At 44.0% G+C, this 5,060-nt stretch overlaps 1 long non-coding RNA gene across 1 annotated transcript; it reads right to left on the bottom strand.

Moving 5' to 3' along the window:
* Nucleotides 1–573: 573 nt before the first annotated feature.
* On the bottom strand, nt 574–4,019 carry LOC134172185 (uncharacterized). Its single transcript, XR_009967857.1, has 3 exons — nt 3,790–4,019; nt 2,704–3,121; nt 574–663 (listed from the first exon to the last, which is right to left on the bottom strand). It is a non-coding gene; the product is annotated as an uncharacterized LOC134172185 (long non-coding RNA).
* Between the last annotated feature and the right edge of the window lie 1,041 nt (nt 4,020–5,060).

Genomic DNA, 5,060 nt, shown 5'->3' with positions numbered 1-5,060 from the left:
AATGATTAGTGCCTACCAGCAGTTTCTCTTTGCCCCTGACTCTTTCAGATATATCTCATCATTAACAACCCACCATGAGAAAAAAGCCTTTCAGTCAGTTTGGATGTACACTTATCACTGCTTCACAGGCATCACTATATATATGCGTTAAAAGAATTGAAACAGTATTTATGCCTCTACGTTAGCACAAAAGAGACAGCAAACGTTTGACTATTAATCTGCTTTTCCTTTCCCCTGAACAAAGGCTGAGATAAAGTGCATCTCTGCTTAATTTAGTATGCAAAATCTTTCCTTTTCCTTTCTTACGATCACAATAGTACATTTCATTGTCTCAAATTAATTAATAAGCCTTCTGAAGAACAAACAGAGCAAGGCACAACCTCCAGCTCAGGAGGACTTCGGAGGCAAGGTCTCCATGATGTTGGTGGCCGAGCCCCCACCACACACAGCCAGAGCCAGCACCTATTTGCCCCCAACACACTCTCCTGGTGCCCTTCCTTTCAGGAATCTTTCACCATCATACTTCAGGTTTAAATCTGAAGTAAATTCAGTTTTAAACTTCCTTCCCCGAGCTCTTCATCGATGCGCTATGGCTTGTGTTCCCTTGGCGCTCAGTAGCTTGATGTCCTGTATTAACTTCTCACCAGCTATCTGTCCTGTCCCCTGTCCAGAACAATATACTTTGAGATTGGCAACATTCAGAAGAGATTAAAAAAGCTCTGGCACATACTGCACAAAGCCACTCCAAGTCCAGTGTCTGTGAATAAAAATTATCCCACAAAGGACAAGAAAAAGGAAGCTACTTTATTTTTCAGTTAGGATTTATTTCCCTGAAAGAAAAATGGTGCCAGAATCATTAGTGAGAACAGTGCTAGAATGTAAAATATGTTTGCACAGAGCCTACATTTTCCTTAGTGCAGATCATACTTCTTGTATTCAGAGGACTTTAAAGGAACTTTTGCAGATGGATGACCTATTCATTAACAATAGTCAATGTGTGATTCTGCAACAGCTGGGCTTTGAGGTGCAAAAACCCACATCACAAAATGCCACCAAATACAACTATGAACAGAGCTTTTAAAAAATACTTTATGAGTGGTGTTTGAAATGAAGATATAACAAAGATGGAGTTATACCCTAGGTATAAAGGAGTTGGGAAAGGTGATTGGAATTAGAGGTTATGACTCTGCAACAGGCAAAGAGAGCAAACTCAGTGCTCTTCCTGTTGTAGGTACATGGCATGACACCTTTATCGTTATACAGGAAAAGCAAAGAAGGCACCATCCAAAGAAAGGGAAATTTCAGTGATGATGGAAGGAAATATTCCAAATATTTCTCAGGCCTTTAATAACAATAATTATTCTATTAAAATAAAAGCCCACAGATTTTATTTATCCACACATGCTGTGGTTTCCTACCTGTTTCTGTTTATTTATTTTATTTATTACATATTTGAGTTTGATAACACTGTCTCCAAAAGAATTTGGAAAAGTAGTCGCCCTTCTTCCCCTTCTCCTCTCCTGCAGCTGGCTCCATGGCTTTTCCTAATGAGCATTTCAAATGGGAATGGACTGTCTGGATTCTTACACCATGCATAAAGGGATATCTGTGCAAGGATGCACGAGGACAATGGTGCGGTTTTGCAGTCTGCTTTTCTTAAAGGCCAGGTAATTCTGTGATTTTAAAATGTGGCATTAAACAAACGCATGTTACAAAAGGAAAGCTCTCAAAAAATGAGGTGATGCAAGAACCGAGGTTGCTTTGAGTGTGAGCGTTATAACTGGACCTTGCAGTTCACCACCAGATGCTTGGCCTCCCTCACTGCCCCTCCGGCATCTCCCTCATGCAGAGGATTCACTTACCAAACCCAGCTTTTTATTGACCTGATGTTTCCCATTTTCAGATAGATGCTCAGCCTGAGACACTGAGATCCAGCTTGCAGAGCTGCTGGTTTGCAACTAGAGTTGTCTCTTATTGAGTGGAAACAGCATGAGTAGGGTTTAATTCATAAAGATAAGTGCAAAGGGTTGCATCTACAGAGACATAACAAATCACAGAATCCCTGCCTGGTTTGGGCTGGAAGGGACCTTAAAGCTCCTCCAGCTCCAACCCCTGCCACAGGCAGGGACACCTTCCACTAGAGCAGCTTGCTCCAAACCTTGTCCAACCTGACCTTAAACACTGCCGGGGTGGAGCACCCTTACTGTGTTGAATCATCATTGTGTTGAATTCCATCAATACAACTGATTACATTACAGAGGAATTGCTCTTTAAAAAGTTATTCTGCAGGAAAGGCTCTGGACAGCACAGACAATGGCAAAGTGAAGACAAAACCCCAAACACCACCCTAAAGCACACGGGGATAAAAGCAACCCAGTATGGCTCATTGGGCAAGGTACATTGCAGGAGGATGTATCGTACCCAAAGCAAGCACCAAACCAGCCAGGACTGGGGAAAGCAATGCCTACTGGGAAAGAGGAAGAAGCAGGCTGGAGAAATAAAAATAAAGAGATATGCATGGTGACAGTCTTCAAAGATGCAAAAGAAATTGAAATAAGTTGGTTTTCCTCTTCCCAGGAAAGGAGCAAAATGCAATGGATTAAACTGAAGCAAAGAACATAGAAGTCAGACATTAAGCACTTGAATAGATCAGCTCAGAAAGTCACAAAATCTCCATCATTAAGGGTTAGGCATTTATCCTACCTGGATATCCTGGATTTTATCCTATCCACAGCAAGGGGAATTACTGCGTGACTTGATATCCCTTCCAGTGCTATATTTAACCATTTCTGTGATTAAATATGGATGTAATTAATAGTACCAGGTAGTCTGAAAAAACAGCTATGAGGCATGTCAGATTTGGCAAAATTAATAGATACTTTTGTGCTTAATCTTTCTGTACCTTAATTTTCCATTTAAAAACATGGGCAATGCCTTCTCCTCTCACAGGAGTGTTGGGAAGAAAACAAATTAACTTTGTGAAGCATTCTAGCACGAGCAGGAACAGCACTATAGGAGATCCCATGGAGAAACTTATAATTCTGGCTATACAGGAGGGTGTAATTAGCGTGCATAAGGATGTGCTGCATCAGGCAGTGAGCAACGTGGACAGTGTATCCGTCTCCATGTAATTAAATGGTAAATCATCACAAATACAGGAATATATTAAGTCAAGAATAATTCTCCCAAGCCTCAAGGACTTGATTTTCCAGCCTTAGCAATTACCCTGCAATGTTGCAGATGCATGATGAGAAATGTACCCACCGTGTGTCCAGCAGCACTAAATCCATTTGACTCCAGATTCTCACAGAGACCTCAAAACCTTCCCAGGGCCCCTGTCCGCAGGGATAACCAAGTGCAAAGGACCCAGTATCATGCAGCTCCTCATGACATAAAGCAGGAAGAGGGTTACAGCTCCTTTGGTTCTTCATACAGACAAATACAACATGTTTCAGGGCACAACACAGATGTACACAGAGGGAAGCACCATGACCAAAACCATCACACATTTACGTACAAGAGAAGTGTGCGCTGCTGGGAAAGATCTGGAACTGAGCTGTGAGCACCAGAGCAGATTTTGAGGGATATTGCCTTAACTACATCAGATAACTAGCCTTACTGGCTGTATGCACACTGCACGTGTCCGTGCAAAGGTAGACATGTACAGATTCATTTTGCAATTACCTGCCAAGGTGTTTTCCTGTTATCTTACTGAAGAAATGTTCATTTATAACCCACAGAAAAGACCAAAGACCAAGACAGTTGTTTCCAGAGACTTTGTGTTTTCACTTACCTCTGGAGCATGGGAAGCCCCCAGTACAGCTCAGCAACTGAAAATCGGTACAGGAATACAAGTGAAAGCTCTCACCTGCAAGTGTGGTTTTATTTAGTTATCTTATTTTAGCAGTGATCAAAGCTTTATATTTTAATGTTTTCCTTCACAGGGAGTCACGTTCTATCGATGATTGCAGATCTAGGAATTACTCTTTGAATTTAGGGAAATCACCTCAACTTTTATTAATTACATCCCGGGCGCTCTGTATGCAGGTTTCCCTACTGACATCAAGCTTCTCATGTTCTTTGGGAGAATGTTCCTCCCTATATACAAAACAAAGGTACCAATGGAAAGTGCAGACTCAGCTTGCCCTGGCAGGGCTGTTTAATGCTGATTTCTCCTCCACAAAAGTTTAATTTGCCCACAAAGCGTGAGAGCTTCTGCCTATGCAAGCACTGCAGAGAAAGCCTCCTCTGTACAGCCCCGAGGGGTAACGCCACACAGGCAACTTAAACTCAATTAACTCTAAATCAAACCATTTCCTACCCCAGATGGAGCTGTAATGGGGTTATTTGTATTTGGCCAACATTAAACACAGTTACTGTGAAATGCTGACTCAGCTCCCAGAATCATAGAATAGAATCACAGCATCACCCAGGTTGGAAAAGCCCTCCAAGCTCCTCCAGTCCAACCCTTACCCCAGCACTGCCCAGGCCACCCCCAACCCATGGCACTGGGGCCTCGTCTCCACGCTGTGTGAACCCTTGCAGGGACGGTGCCTGCAGCCCTGCCCTGGGCAGCCTGTTCCAATGCCTGAGCACCCTCTGGGGCAGGAATTGTTCCTCAGCTCCATCTAAACCTGCCCTGGTGCAGCTTGAGGCCGTTTCCTCTTGTCCCATCCCTTGTTCCTTGGGAGCAGAGCCCAGCCCCTCCTGGCCCCATCCTCCTGTCAGTTAGAAGAGCTCAGATCCATTATGACTGCGATCAACAAGAGCTGCACTGTTTGCACTGTGCGGGGCAAAACAATCGTTCTGGGGAGAGCAACAGGGATTTGTAGGAAGCAAAGACGTGCCCATGACTCAGGGCAGCAACCAAGGCGATGCTGAAAGCGATGGAGATGGCTGAGGGTCCTGTACAGAGCCAGGGAGCTGCACAGCAGCCAAGAGACCTCTGCAAACATGGATCTTGCACCTCCCGGCCAATGGAGGGGTCAGCTGCTGTGCCTTGCTCACGTTGCCTTCTCTGGGCTCACCAGCAACACGAGATCTCTGCTGGGAATCCTGTC

The sequence above is a fragment of the Pezoporus occidentalis genome, unplaced genomic scaffold, assembly GCF_034315485.1.
Source record: "Pezoporus occidentalis ecotype Australia unplaced genomic scaffold, CSIRO_AGI_Poc_V1 ctg45, whole genome shotgun sequence".
Classification (NCBI taxonomy): Eukaryota; Metazoa; Chordata; class Aves; order Psittaciformes; family Psittacidae; genus Pezoporus; species Pezoporus occidentalis.
Note: the sequence above shows the minus strand (reverse complement) of the source record. Positions and strands in the feature narration are given on the sequence as shown.